Source organism: Pithys albifrons, chromosome 3, assembly GCF_047495875.1.
Source record: "Pithys albifrons albifrons isolate INPA30051 chromosome 3, PitAlb_v1, whole genome shotgun sequence".
Lineage (NCBI taxonomy): Eukaryota > Metazoa > Chordata > Aves > Passeriformes > Thamnophilidae > Pithys > Pithys albifrons.
The window spans coordinates 78,123,807-78,140,023 of record NC_092460.1 but is presented as its reverse complement, the minus strand read 5'-3'; the positions used below and the strand labels follow the sequence as shown (position 1 = coordinate 78,140,023).

Below are 16,217 nucleotides of genomic sequence, written 5' to 3'. Positions count from 1 at the left end.
TCCTTGAATGCTTCTAGGGATGGGGCAGCCATAACTTTTCTGCGCAACCTGTTCCAGTGCCTCACTACCTTCATGGTCAAAAATGTCTTCCTAGTATCTAATCTAAACCTACCCTCTTTCATTTTGAAGCTATTCCCCCTTGTCTTGCTTTGTTTACAAATAAGTAGTCCCTCTCCATCTTTCTCATAGGCTCCCTTCAGGTACTGGAAGCCTGCAATTGGGTCACCCTGAAGTCTTCACTTTTCCAGGATGAACAGTCCAATTCTCTTAGACTTTCCTCATAGGATAAGGGCTCCATCCCTCTAATCAACTTGGTGGCCCCTCCTCTGGACTACTCCAACAGGTCTATGCCCTTCCTGTGCTGTGGAACCCAAAGCCGGATGCAGCACTCCAGGTGGGGTCTTACCAGACCAGAACAGAGGAGCAGAATCCCCTCCCTGAACCTGATGGCCATGCTGCCTTTGATGCAGCCCAGGATACAATTGGCTTTCTGGGTTGCGAGCGCACGCTGCCTGTCACATCCACCCTCTCATCCACCCCTAGTTCTTCTTGGCAGGGGTGCTCTTGATCTGTTCATCCACCAGCCTGTACTGATACAAGTGATTGCTCTGAGACATGTGCAGCACCTTGCATTTGGTCTTGTTAAACCTCATGGCATTTGCATGGGCCCATTTCTTGAGCTTGTTGAGGTCCCTCTGGCCAATTTGAGCCCAGACACATTTCAGATATAAGATCACCATGAAATCCTCTTTTAAGCTCAGTACAGTGAGAGCTTTGCCCATGAGAATAAACAATAGCTGAACAACATCTTTCTATTTAATTTTTAACTCAAGATTTCAGTGCAAACTTTCCTAATTCTTAATTGCTGAAAGACAAGATAAGCTGGAATTAAGTATAACATATTGTCATGGTTTAAGAATGGTACTCTCCAAACCATAGTGCTACTCGCTCACTCCCCCTCTCCCTGCCTGCTGCAGGCGGCTGTAGAGAAGAACTGGAGGCACAAAAGGCAAAGGTCAGGGGTTAAGGTCAGGACAACTTACTGGAAACAGCAATGTGATAAGAAAACAAACAGTAACAGCAACAACATTAATTACAAGAGTGTACAAAAGTTAGAGAGTGATTCACATGCCAAAATGCTCAACTCAGAGCTTGACCTGACCCAATTGTAGTGACACTATCTCTACTGGAAAGGAACCCCTTCTCCCTGGAAGAGACTCCCTTCCCTCTGCTCTTGGCAATGATGTGAGGTAATATAGAATAATCTCCAGGTGTTTGCCATGCCTCCTCCTGGCTACTGCAAAAATTAACCCTTCCATGGCTGGAACCAGGACACAAACAAAAGGAGGAAGGGAGCGCAAGACATAGCCTTGAGCTTGTTCAACTCAAGGGAGCTGAAAATACTTTAACTTTGCTTCAGTACAGATGTGGAAACTGGTCAGGAATAGATATTTCCCCAGATTTTAATTAGAAAAGAATAAACAGAAGCAATGAAGGTCATTGTTGAAAAGGCATGTCTTTATTGATAACAATATAATTTTTAGCTGCTTTCAAACTAAAGTATGCTTAAATGGCTAATTAGAACAACCAAATAAACACATTTAGAGTAAAACTCCTTTCCTTGTGTAGATACATTTCTCATGGATGTCTTTAATGCTGACTGTTCTTCGGGGAATTCAAGTTTAAACAGATACATAATTAGCAATCTGTCTAATTATTCCTGATTTTTATTATGCTTAGCTTTTGATTAGCTTTAATCCTTATTTTTGCTTCATGTCTATGTTTAATACCCTGCAGAATTCTCCAGAAAAGCATTTCTACAAAATTGCACCTGGGCAAATACTGCAACATAGTGAGTACAAGTATTTCATTGAATTTAGAAGAACTTTTTCTTCAACTATATTATGCTTTCAAAATAAATATTGAAACAACTATGTTTTCAGTTTTATACCTTTTTTCTCCACCTAATAGGTTTTTATACAAGTAAGCATATTGTTATACAAGCATAAATGTGTACTTTTCTTAGTTTTATCACTGGTTCTTCCATATAATTTGATATTCTATTTTCCTCCTTTATATTTGGCATCAGGAATAATAACAACAAACACATATGACAAATTATACAGAACAAGACATGCAACACAACTAGTTCAAAACAGACTACAAGTGGTAATATACTTCTTCAAATATTTATAGTTTATATAAACAAAGTTGTTGCTTAGACTACTGATGTAATAAAACAACATATTTGTGGAAGCAGAATGGGTTTTATACAAAAATGTTTAAGTTTATTGGAAAATTTATTTGCAGTGACTAAATGCAGTTTCTCTACTACAATATTTGGGGTGTAGCTCTTTAAATCAAAAAAGCTGAGAAAACGCAACCAGACCTCTATGTATTTTAATAATTTGCTTTGCTCTAATTTTTGGATTTTTTTCCTTATCTTCAGTTATTTACTGCACTGATGGTTTTGCTGGATGAGAGTATTCAAACAATTCAGCTTTAGTCATCCAAAGTCCTTCTAGCATGACTAACAAAGGGGATCGCTGAACAGCCAGTGGTGCCCTTATGAACAGATGGCAGAAACTGATGCTTTTAGCATCAGATCACCCATTAAACTCTGGTGAGACTGCAGAGGCTAATTCTGCATCCATCCCTTTAGAGTATTACTTCTCAATTCACTGATTTAACCATGCATGAGAAAACTGAAAACAACTGCAGGAAAAGGTTACTTTCCCCTCGCCCTTTGATCATTTGAGCTTCAGATATGCTAAAAGACTGTATCACCGACTGGTGGACGTGAAGAATTTGGTCTGGTCTAAAAACTTAAGAGGGAGAGCTGTACCTATCATTCCCCTAAAGGATTAAATTAATATGTATTCATGTAGCGGAAAAAAATTTTGTTCTTGAGCAGCATGTTTGGAGATAGTTGAGCTCCTCTACCTCCTTTTCAATAAGGAGACAGAATATGGCTTTAAGTGGAAATAGAAAACTCTGTTGTAGAGCCCATTGCCAAGGCCTGTGATTCGAAAATGAAATCATTGCTTGTTCACTTTTTCCAGACTTTTTTCATTGTTATTTTTTATACATGCCTTTACACTTTGAGTTACGTTTTCTCTCAGTGATTATTTATTTCTACCATACAGCATATGTAAAATCCTGCTGCCAGGGAATGGGTCCACAGTAAATTAATCATGTATATTATGCTGCAGTTACACTATGACCCTGTCTGCTTTTCCACCTTGTCAAAAGTCATTTAACATTTCACCTTACACTTACCAGTAGTTGCACTTGATTTCCTTGTGAAAGTTTTACTCATATCTGGACATTCTCTGAAATAAGTGGCTACATGTTTGTTTAATGTATTCTTGGCATATGGATTAGCTCCCAAACTGACAAGCTCTTTAGCACTCATGGCCTGGATTTCAGAATACATTGCCAGAAATATATCAAAACATTTTCTCCTTCCTATCACAAGGAGAAAACGCTACTTCCTTAAGATGTAGATATATTGACTTTAGCTGCATAGTCTTGGTATATTTTGAAATAAGATGTTTTATCAAACAGTATATTGACTAAATTAGTTTTGAAGGCATTTAAAATAAAAAAATATGGCAGATACTTTAAAAAAACAGAATGTATTGCAGAGAACTTTCACAAAATATGTTGTGTACTATGGCACGCATGCCACTGAATTCTGAACAAATTATAAGCATGTGACTGAAGTAGAAAAGATTTATAAAAATGTCTTTAGAGAAGCAAGCATGAATGAAGACAGTGGACATTTTACCACATTGAACAGAGACTATAATTTGCATACAGGTTAAAATAGGAGTTGGTACTGACAAGTACAGAGGATGTACTTGACACTGTAGCCATTTCTTAAGGAAATCTTCTGCAGGAAGCCAGGCTGGGAAACAGTTAGCAGTTAAGATATTTATTACAAAAATTAATTTCTGGTGTTAGCCTTCAAGCATATACGGAAGAAACTGCTTTCCATAGACTTATTGAGGTCAAGTGGGGATGGCTTCCAGATGAAAGGTTTATGACAGTACTATGTACTTACAGAACTGCTTCTTACTGGATGAATCAGACTGCATTTACAAAAGGAGAGCTTCTTTCTGCAAGTAAAGTAAATACCTTTCTGTGTATTTCAATGTGTATGTAACCTGCAGGCTACCCAGTCTGCTAATGTCTGTACCAAGAAAGTTATTGGGCCATATTGTCACTTGCTCTGATCCTGGGTGCTTGGTTTCATTTGCATACAAAAGAAGAAAGGGGAGGAGAGAGCAGAGATAGAAGATAATGAGAATAGTGAATGCTCACATCCTGTCCTGTTGAGGTATGCGGACACAAATGAGAAAACTTCGGGTCAAAGGCCATCTCCACATACATCTCTTTAGTGAAACTGACAGATCTCTGAACAACCATATAATTAAAGAGGTGGCTCCAAATATCTTCTTCAGGCACCCATTTTATTCAACATACTGGTTTGCTGCTGAATGTGACAAGTCCTTATGGCTCAAAATTTCCACAAGTTTCCATAATAGTGCTGTTTACCTGCTTGAAATGTTACAGAATCTTTTGAGAAAGTGTTCCTTGGATTCTATTGCTTTAGGAACATTCTCAAAGAGTCTCAATCCACACAAAAGACTTGAAAACCCAAAAGTTTTAGACTGATGCATACCCTCATCACTCAATGGTTATTATATTATCCCAGTGTGCGGAAGACCCCAGGTTAAAGCTTTATATTATTTGATATCTGACAACCAGCAGTCCAATCTGCAACATGCCGGTAACTTAAACAATGGCACACCATTTCTCACCATGTCATTTTTGCTCTGGTGTGACTGCCTTTGCATTTTCACTGCTGAAGGGTCTTTAATGTGTAAAAGTCATATTTCTTTGTATTAGCAGGACAGTGTTTCCAGATTCTCATGGGTAGGACATTTATATGGATATATAGCATCTAATTTGAGTCTCCGTTTGGAAAAAAAAAAAAAAAAGGTGAATCTTAGTGTTTCTTCTCAACATCTCCGTATGAGTTTATATGTTTCCTTATCCATTTTGGCCTCTTCACTGAATGCCTGTCTTAGATACCTTTCTTTTGCTGTGTCTCACAGCTCAGATGGGTTTCCGTATCCCAAATTTTTCTTCATATCTAGGCTTAGTCCAGTAAAAGACCACAGCTCTCAACACTTATAAACAACATTGACAACAGCAAACCTTTAAATTCTCTTTAAAGGTTTAAGTTTCTGTTCCTGAAATGTTACTCTAAGAGAATGATGTAGCAAATCATTACTTTTGGATGTAACTAAGTGCACATAACTTTCTCATTTGTTGAGAAAGCTGTCATCAGAGAATCACTAGTAAATTTTTACTGACTTTATGTATGTATGCTCATCAATACTCAAAGCAGATTTAGTCAAGTCCTCATGAAATTGAAATAAGTCTCGGTGATAGGAAAACTTAGGTTCCAATTTTTGAACATGCAATCCTTGACTGTAAGACTTCTTAGGTCTACTTTGCATAATTCTTCTTTGTATCCTATTTCTCTTCACATACACTTTCTAACACCTAGATGCTAAACATCAACAACTTATACATTGTTTGAAGTATAATCTTATCATAATATATGAACAAAATAATATAAATCTGATATCATCAAGAGAACGATTTATTTACCTTTATTTACAGGTTATAAGATCATCCATCTAGACTTGCAGTCCTTTATAGAGTTAAGCATTGTTAAACTACTGAATTCCATTACCATGCTCATAATGTCAAAAGCACACAAATTCTGAAATCCAAGTACAATATACAACTAAAAAAATTCTTCTCCATTTTCATTTGTTGCCTCCATAAATGCTCATGAAAACAGTAGATGAGCTAACACAGCTAGTCCCTCTCCCTCATCAAGGTACACTGCAAAAACACTTCTCTTGCAAATTGAATCACTGCACTATTAAAGCTCATATTGATATAAAGTGAATGCTTAGGAGGCAAACAGCCTCAGTTTCATAACTGAACAGGCAAATCAAAAAGATGTTGAAGGTATCTTTTGAGAAGGATAATGAAAGATTCTTCTGGAAAATACAAGCTGCTGATTCTGTGTCTCATTTGAGTCTTATTGATGATGTCTGCATTAACCCCCAGAATATGTTTGGTATCAAGAAACAGGTAACAGGAATGGGTGGTTCTCTAGCATTTTTAAGCTATTCTGATAAAAGCTGACACTCAAAAAGATGACAGAGATGTTTTCAGCATTTCAAAATGTACCGGAAGTATGGGAGGTGGTGTCACTGAATCTGTGGAAGTGAGATGCTGTTCTGTTAAATATTTACTGGTCCTGATAACATTATGAAAAAGGTTTCAGTATACCATTTGCAGAGAACAGCTCTGTTTTTCCCTGCTTCCACCTCTTCAAATGATCAAAGTGCATTTAAGGGTATTAGTCTCTTCACAAAGTTTTACGTGTGGAAGCTTTACACCATTAAAGACAGTACCAATAACAATATTCAGTCTAAGAGCGCACTCTGCTTCTTGAGAGCTTCATCTAATGTGCATTGCTCTGTTATGTAATAGCAGAAGTGAGGTATCACATGTACATGCTTTCCCCCCAGCATGAATGACATTTTGATAGAAATGGTCAACAACCCATTTTAGGTCAGGAGAACAGTCATGATGTGCAGGTTTAAAGGTAAACCAGAAGGAGAAATGAACATAACACAAAAGAGATTATAAGTCAAAGTTACTATTTTAATAACAATATTACAATAAATGCAGTGGCACAAAGAGAAAAATTGGTTTTAACCCACAAACCCCCAGAAGTATAACCCAGCACTCTGGGGCACAAGCACAAAGGGGTTCGTTAGCTCCTGTGATGAATCCTATGTGGTTCCCCCAAGTCCAAAGTAAAAGTCCAAAGTGGAAAACCTGTTGGTGCAGCTGACAGTTACAGTCTGGTGGAGAGTGGTGGGTGCAGGCTGGTTGAAAGTGGTGGTCTCCTGTCGACGTTTTGGTCCTCCTCTCGATCCGAAAAGCAACCCCTGAGGTCTTCTTACCCCAAGATATGTACCCCCAGGTCCAGGTGGGAGCAACCAGTCCCTCCCCCAGGGCAGGGAGTCACACAATGGGTGATCTAACTCTGTGAGTCATGGGGTATTTTGGAACCGTTGATGGCCCATTAGCAGACACGCCCCCTCAAGCTGGGTGTCGAGGTGCTAACAACTCCCTGAAGGGGAGTTATCACAGCTCTTATCTCACAGATGTCTTTCAGATCCAGCTCACAACCTGAGGGGTCAGGTGTGCCCTGGGCAGCTGCTGCAAATGGTCCATTGTTCTTGGGAAATGAATAGAGGGGGTAGAATACATAGCTTTGATTACCCCCACCCAGTGATAAACTGGTCCCACCTGCTGAACTAGGAAACATGAGTGCTTCATTTGCAGAATTGCTTGTCTTGTGAAAGACCACGCTACTAAGTCTGTCTTGCTTGTCCCTGGTCTGTTAACGCAGTCTACTTGCTCTACCACCACCTTTTAAATACAGCAGTCACATCTTCCAATTTTAAACCTGCACATTGTTCACAGCCATCCATACTTTTTTCATGCACTTATACAGACCCTCAAGCTAATTGAAAATCTCTGCTGAAATAATCATTCAGAGTCAAAACTACAAATGCAGCCTAGGATCTATGTTTTGACCAGGTATGCTTTTCCATTTCTAACAGAAAACAATTGGTAACTGCACACACCTATTCCATCTTGATAATATCCTTATATAATGGGATAAGAAAACTTGGAAATTTGCATTTGAACCCTTATTTGCTAGGCCATTGGTACAACAGATTCCCTTTGTGATCCAGCAAAATTCAAATAACTTTTTAGAACTGAAACTGGGATGAACCACCTCTGGAAAAAATTGGTCTTGCCAGACACTATCACTTCTGCAGAACTGTCTTTGGGATTTTCACCAGGACGAGCAGCTTACCCACACAAAGCAGAAAAAGACAAAAGAGATTTCACAGACACACTTATCAATATACAGTCTTTATATTTTAGATTGTTTAAAAGATCTGAGGTCTTCTTAGGTACAATATATGTTAAAATGCTGGGCTGAGAAAATTGAGATATAGTTATAAGAAACTGAATAGCAAAAGAAGAGACCAATTTTTTCCCCAGTTTTATACTGCAGGCATATGGAACAGCTGTCATATTAGCACTCAGCAGCAAGAGATGATTTCAGTCCTATTGTGACTTCCAAAAGATATTGACAAGAAGAGTTGCATAAAATAAAATTTTCTGAATGAATCTGAGTGAAATTTCTATGTAGTTTCAAAAAGTTAAATTAACTTAGGTTTTAAACTGAAGTATTTTTTTCTGTTTGAGTCAACAAATGGTGAAACCATTAAAAAAAGTGCCGACAGGGTAATCTTTTTGTACCAGCTTGACTGTCTGAATGTTGAAAACTTTGGTAAAAGAAGATTCTTTTTCTGTCAGTTTTATACCAGTTCTATAAAATCAAAGCAGGAAAGCTAGAAGGTTTGGAATATTCTTTTAATATTTGGCTTAATACAAAAATTATAACCAAGCTCTTCAGCCTTTTGAAGGTAACTTATCAGAAAGTGATGGAGAACACTTTTCCCCCTTATCTGAACATTTTCTCTAATTTAACCCTCTGCAATTTTCAATGTTTTGCCATCCTTAACTATATGTATAGATACATTCACTTTCATCACAACCTTCATTTCTAATATAAAACTATTCTTTTTACTGAACTGCTAAACCTCTTAGTATTTCATGCATTTGTTTCTCTTCTTTTTATTCTGTAACAAGTATCCTATCTTCTGCATGCAACTGTTATCATCCCTTAGTTTAGCAATCTGCCTCCTGGTACTGAAGAATATTTTTCCCATAAACAGATGTAAAAACTCATGATGCCTTACAGAAAGTAGAAAGAAGCAGTCCATTATTTTAGTAAAGCAGCATCATCTGTACTATCTTCTTATTAAACAGCCCTTTTCTACATGGGAATTTTGCACCTTATTTTCAAGTAGTGTTTTCCTCAGAAGATATTGAGACAATGACACACTTATTTTATTCTAATCAATGAATAGGGAGCGAGCAGTGAGAGTGTACATGTGTTACTAATTTTTAGATTGCCAGTCTACAGTAATGCTTGACCTGGGGTCTGCAGGTAGATCTAGGTGTTATTGTGTTATTGTGTTATTGTGTTATTTGCATCTCTTTTGTCTTTCTTCTCATCTACAGTATTAAAGGACTTGTGTTCAGTCTGCAATTTTCAGAAAATCCTTTGCGCATCAACACTGTTAACCGGCAGATATGCTGTGACAATTGCTGAAGTCTTATTTTCAGCAAAATGAGTCCACATGCAAGCCATTCCATACATGCTTCTGTTATCACATTTACAAAAGATATAAATTAATGTAAAATTACCATATGTTCCTGACAGGATTTAATCCTTCCTAGCAATTTTTCAATAGATTTTCAATTTTTAATACTGAAATCCAATATCATAAAGAAAAGACATTTTCTTACCTGCTGTTTGGCCTGTCATATGGTTATTAAGTTCAGAGGTCACTGCCAGTAAACAACAGGGTTCCTATGTGAATTGGACATTGCAATAAAACAGGGTATATGTGAACATTCCAACACATGAATGACTCTATTGCCTACATCCTAAATGCATTGAATTTGAATATTCAATTTTTTCTACCTATACTGTTCTTAAACTTGCATCTTGAAATCAGAATGAAATGATATAGAAAAACTGGGGACTGAACCATTGCATGGGTCCTTAATTCTCAGCAAGGAAATTAAAGAAAGGCTCAATAAAAGGTAGAATAATCAATTTTCAGTCCATTAGAGTCATAAACAATTTAAAGGCACTACTGAATGTCATTACTGCAGAAAGTTGTAGTTAAGAAATTAGCTGAGCACCTAAGAAGTTGCTATCCTGTTAGAAAACTGATTTTTTTTAGAAATATGAAGAAGCCACAAATACCCTATTAATTAATTAATTATGCATGTGTATTAGCAATCAAGTGTTAATCTGAATTTTTTTCTGTACCATTATCATATTTATGGCTCAGATTCTCACTCCACTCCTCACCAGATGACAAGCTGAGGCTCAGCTGAGTCTCAGTTTACATATAAGTTGAAGTTAGTGAAGGGATCATCAAGAAGAGGTACCTCTTTTGTCATGCAATATGATCTTCAAGACTAAGGCCAAACTGTTACAGATTAAGGAAGCCGCAGGTAGACCAAGTTTACCCAACAGTGCACACTGCCATTTTCTGAATCTATTACATTTCCAGCACAAATAATTTTTTACTCTGGATGAAAAATATAAAATCCTGCACTGCATTTTGCAATTTCTTCAGCACATCCTTTGAAAAAAGGCAAGTTGGTTGAGATTCCCCTACACCTGCTCCATTCCACCAGCCCACCTTCCCCACCTCAAGGTCCAGGTAAAAAATATAAGGTAACCTCTTTCATAGGAATTTCTGTTAGTTGCCACTCTCATGGAGACCTGTGTGAAAGCTTTGCCCAGGTGCTGCTACTAAGTAGAATCTAAGTATCAGATGCTATCAGTAGCAGCAGCAACATCTTCCAGAGTGGTTTGCTGCTGTTCTTTCACAAATCATCTGAAATACAGGGAAGGTGAAAAGACAGAGGGAACAAGGCAGCAACAGTTTTTCACTGGTGAAAGCAAAGGAAAAGGGGAGAAAAGGGAAAAAAGAACTGTGGTTTGAATTGCTGCTACTTGCTGTATGTCTGAACTTTGTGTCTTCCATCCGCCTCAAATCCTGATGCCACCTAATGCAGTGAATGGTTTATTAATCAACTAGGCTAATTTGCTTGCTATTACTTGCTTTACTTTATTTGTTAAAAGTAATCTTACACCAAGTTGTCCTGTAAACAGCCAGCAGAATCATTTGTCATTCTATACCCACATACAAAAAGGAAAGGAAGCTAAAACAGGAATATGTGATTAACTAATCAGAATGGAAAAAGGTGTAGCTTTACTGAGGTCTCCAAAGAGGGGTCTTATAGCTAACAAGGCTGGGCACATTTGCTCTTGTTAATGAAGAAAGAATAACTGCTGTATTTCTGAGAATAGGAGCATTCAGGGATCATTCACCATTTCAGATTTCCTCTGAACTGTATGGATCTTTCACCTTGAAACTAAAAATATTACTGCAAACAGATTCCTTCTGAAAACAGCATTACAACATAGCTGTTTGGCATATTCCTGGTGAATCAAAAATTCAGATAAGAGCATTCCTCAGGTGGCTTCACTGGACTATTTTGTTATTAAAACCAACAATACTGGAAAACAAAACTTGTCTCTTGAGTAAGGAACATAAGGACTTAATATTACCATCCATTTAGAATGACGGATATGTGATTTCTAAATTCTAAGGTGCCATTAACAAATGTTAAAAAGGTTGATCTTCATACCAGAAAGAGCTTCCTGGTGCTCATTCTGTTGTCTCAGAATTAATTCCAGAAGTAAGGCATTCCTTTAATTAACTATGCCACTTGGGAATCTATTCTGTTTCAAAAACATTTCTGATCGCATAAAATGCAGATGGTCTTCCCTCCACTTTGCTGATTCTTCTTTTATCTGGTTGCAACCCTACAGATCATGGAAGAGGCTTCTGTATGGAGCAGTTCTGACTGGACTGAATGAGGAGAGGGACAAGCTGGCAGCAGTCCATCGCTAGTGTTACAGGTACACACAGCTGCCTCCAACCCCAATCCCCCCAGGCTTTAACATCACTTAAAGCCACAGTCTATATTGCTGTTGGCCTATTCTGGTGTTTGTCTAAGGTAATTTTCAGTTTGTTATTGTCCATTAATGTCTAACAGGAGACTGTAACCTTTAAGTTATTGGGCTGCTATAAGCTGCAGTACTTATTTCTTCTAAACTGTTGGCAGATCTGAAATAGATGCCATGTCACAATTAATAAAACAGTAATGACACCTCTCCTGGGCATTCCCAAGCAGTATATTCAAAGTTCACATTGTCTAATGGAACAATTAATGCAATAATTTTGATTCTAATATATTTTCACTTGTAAATCATCAAGTCATTAACCTTAATAAAGGACGCCTGCTGTCATTCATCATGCTCATCTGAAATGCTTGATACTGCAATAACACAATACTTCTCAGTGCAAAACGTTTGAATGCCCCAGTGAAACCTGATAAATACAGAAGCCTTTTAATGCAGTGGGAGGACTTTGTAAAGAATGAAGGCAAAGTGGAAAGACACAAAAAAGAAAACAGGGCCAAAAACCCTCAGTAATGTTTAACATAACAAAATGGGAGGTGCTGATGGTGACTATTGTCCCTGAATTGTAACACAAACCAGATATGTCAAATACAGGAAATGTACAAAACCAGAATATCTTGGCACAAAATAGTAAGCTAAATCAAATGGCTAGGGAGTGTAGGCAATATGTGTAAATATTCCCTTGTTACTGAGCAAAACAGGAATGAAGGTGAGTATGATTCAATAGTTGGAGTATACCGTGTTTGTCACATTATAAATACAAAACAATGCTAGGGAATGTTCTATTACAGTAATTTGTGAGAATTTCGGCCAGAAAATTTTGGTCATAAATACTAAACCACTTAATTATAGTATAGATATTACCTCAAATCTTATCAGGTCAAACCCCTTTTTACTGAAAATGCTTAATCACAGTGTAGGTTTTCTATTCCATTGTTTTCTTAATGATAAACTAACTCTTAATGTGTTTTGGTTGCCAATAATTATTGATTTATATATTCAAAAAGGACTAAATATCTCTCAAATGAAACAATAAGAAGCACAGCAACACATAAAAAGAGCAATTAGAATTTTTTTGTAATAAGTGGATGGGTAAAGGAAAACCTGAATCCTGTAAACAATAGAGGGACTCCTGTGTAACACTCCAGCCCTGTGAGCTGTGGGCTCACAGGGTCAGTGAGGAGTTTTACTTTAAAAAAAAAAATAAAAAGAATATATATATACATATACATATACATATACATATACACATACATATATATATATATATATATACGGTTCTTTAATACTCAAAATATTGTCAAGAGAGTAAGCCATGGACTTGTTTCCAAGCAATATTTTTATTAATTTAGGGGGGAAATAAGGAAACTTGACAAACTTTCAAAAAGTGCACTACACAAGCCAGCCAAAATACTCCACCACATTATCAACCCAGCACATAGTAATCCACTACACTTAAGATCTGATCTATCCACAACACCTAAGTCAAGATCCAATTTCTCCAGTTCCAAGCTACCCAAATCACCAAGAAAGGAGCAAAGAAAGAGAAGCAGAGCGAGCAAGAAGAGAGAAGAAGAAAGAGGGAGAGACAGATCATATAGCTACCACTGGAACTTTGTGGCAGACCAGCTTCCACACATCCAGATATCTGGGCTGCAGCATATGCCAAACATATGCCTTTGGTTTTATCTTCTCTGGTCCCTGTGGCCACCATGCCCACTGACCACTCTGGGGCTCCAGTCCAGGGTGAGGGGCCATATTCTCACTGTTTGTGCCAATCCAAGCTGGGTCAGAGGCTCCAGGAGCAGTGGGTGTTATAGTTTTTCTGAGCAGTTTGTGACTGGAAGCTCCTTCGGGGCTTTCCCATGTGGGCTCCAGGGCCCTGCCATGAGGCATATGATGCCACCCCACCTACGTGAGGTTCAACCCATTCCTTTCCCCTTCACACACACACACAGGTGCCCCACAAGGTGGTTCTGACCCAGTAGTTGCTGACCTGGTGTCTAACAACTCCTTAACAGCATTATGAAGAATAACTTCAGAACTAAATTACCAAAATAATGTTAAAAAAAAAGGTTCATAGGGAATGAGCAGATTACTACATTGATAATTTTCCATTCCATACAAAAATGGTAAAGGTGTAAGTGACTCTACTCCATACTGGTTTAAGGGGAAAGCAAGCTCTGAAAGTGGAAGAAAACCACCTTAATTATACTTTTCATTTTACCTCCCCTAGTCATCAGCTGTCAACATTACCTCACTTCATGCTTATAAAGCTGTACTGGTTACACACTAAGCTGAAAGAAAATCTTGAATAGCAAGTTCCAGAGGACACCAAATACTATTTAAACCTACTGGTCCAGATCAGCAACTGGCATAAATCATTCTAGTTCTGCCTAAATCAACACGACTTAGGTATCTGACTCAAATTTCCAGAGGGAAACGATCATGTATCTATGAATATCAGCCTAACATTGTCTCCTGGTTTATAGGAAAGGTCTATAATTGGGCACACTTCCAATTTAGATATTTTAAAATTTTTGAGATGCTGGCTCAAGTTAAAAGTACATCTGTTACTATCTATAACAGACACTTGGCAAACTTATCTCAACAAAAATAGCAGATTTAATATTTCATGTGAAATGATGGTTTGCAGCAGTTCAAGGCAGGATAATCCCCATAAGTATTCAGTCCCACAACATGAGAGAATAGTTTGTTCAAAATTAATATGTGAGTTGCATAACAGGTAAATAACGTGCAATAACCATAAGCAGACCTTATTTTAAACTGTAGGTTTCACAGTATTTGGTGCTCTACCAGCACTAATCTTCCACACTAGCTGTGATTTTGTTAGTCTATGTGCATTAAACAATATATGAAAAAATATTTATGTAGTATATAAAGTATCAATATTCCTCATAGTCATATAAGCAGACTGGATTTTTAAACTCCTACATCTATGACCAACAGAGTAGTGGAATTTACTTTACAAAAGATACATATAAGGGCAAAAAAAATTAAGATAACTTTGCAAACATATCTCTTTTTCTTGGCAGTTCCTCAATCTGTTATTGAAAACCTTGGTCTTCATTGGAAGGCCTAGTGAGATAACAAATTCAGAAGGACCCTTTGTAGGGTTAAAGCAATAGGATTTTTCATTTCCAACTGTACCACCAGGTACTCAGTTCTGCTTTGGCATTACTTAGCATTACGCCAACCATAAACAGATTATTTCAGAACCTTTCTGAATGTCCTTCAATGCAGTCATTGAATTTCAACCAGAGTCTCAGCTTTCTCCAGCACTTAATTGGCTTGGTAACAGTATTATAATGTTCTTTGTGCATTTGGGAAAGTTATGTCATTCTTGCAAGTGAATTTCTACGCTTTCAAGTGCCCATAAAATGAAAGTAGAGACGTATTGCACACCTACACTCTTCAATGGAGTAAAATGCAAAACAACGTACATTTTGATTTGTCACTCTTCAGTACCATGCAGGCAGTCCACCTCTGCCTCAAAAACATCTGGCCTACCTTAATGAAAAACTGTCTGCTAACCCGAAAATTTTGTTTCTGGCTGTGCAGTCAGCTTAGTGCATGGTATCAATCCTGATAGGTCCACACGTCTGGAATCCTGGAAACACAACCTATGTCTGTTGATCAGGGCACTGATTCTCGTCAAGGCAGGATGAGTTCAGGCTGTAAATGAGACATGCTGAGCTGTTGAGAGAATATCAGAACACCAAGAACCCTGGAGACAAAAGCGGATGAAGTGCTGCGAGGCTTCCTGACCAGACAAGTGCATTTGGAAGTCTCCGTTTTCCTGAAAAAGTGCAAGATCTTCCAAGGGGTTTCTAATTTGACAAATGAAGTATTTCGATAAATTTAGTTCCAACCATGGTCAAAACTTAGAAGACCAGAAGTATTAAACAAAAGCAGATGTTAAATACTTGAATAGGAGGTCTTGGTCTAGAAATGCGTGTTTTGTACATACATTCTTTTTCTTTGCCTGTTAAGTATATAGAATGTAACGACTGATAATTGTGTGTCCAAAATAAAAATGGAAGACAAGTAAATAAAAACCAACTATTAATTTCAAAGTATAAAGGAGTTAAAATGGCAAGACCAAATCAGAAGTTAAAGAGCAAATATTCACAATTTATAAAACATAATAAGTCTATATAATAAAAACTAATAAATGTATATCATAAAACATCCATTTCACCACATTTTTTAATATTTCTGATGTTTATGATGGCAATAAATATTAGCTGTACTATAATTATTATAGCCCCTCAAAGATAAACTCTGGTAACAAATGGGTGATATTGAGATTTTAATTTGTTGTTTATTCATTTAATGACAACATCTTTGGTCTTTCTTCATGTTCACAGCCTGA

The 16,217-nt window shown here is 37.4% G+C and overlaps 1 long non-coding RNA gene across 1 annotated transcript in view; it reads left to right on the top strand.

Annotated features, from left to right (window-relative positions):
- The first annotated feature begins 1,795 nt into the window (after positions 1 to 1,795).
- Positions 1,796 to 16,217, top strand: part of LOC139670563 (uncharacterized) — a 51,505-nt gene continuing 37,083 nt past the window's right edge. Inside the window, exons 1-2 of the long non-coding RNA XR_011697508.1 lie at positions 1,796 to 1,852; positions 11,669 to 11,758. This is a non-coding gene — a long non-coding RNA (uncharacterized lncRNA). The remainder of the gene's footprint in view (positions 1,853 to 11,668; positions 11,759 to 16,217) is intronic.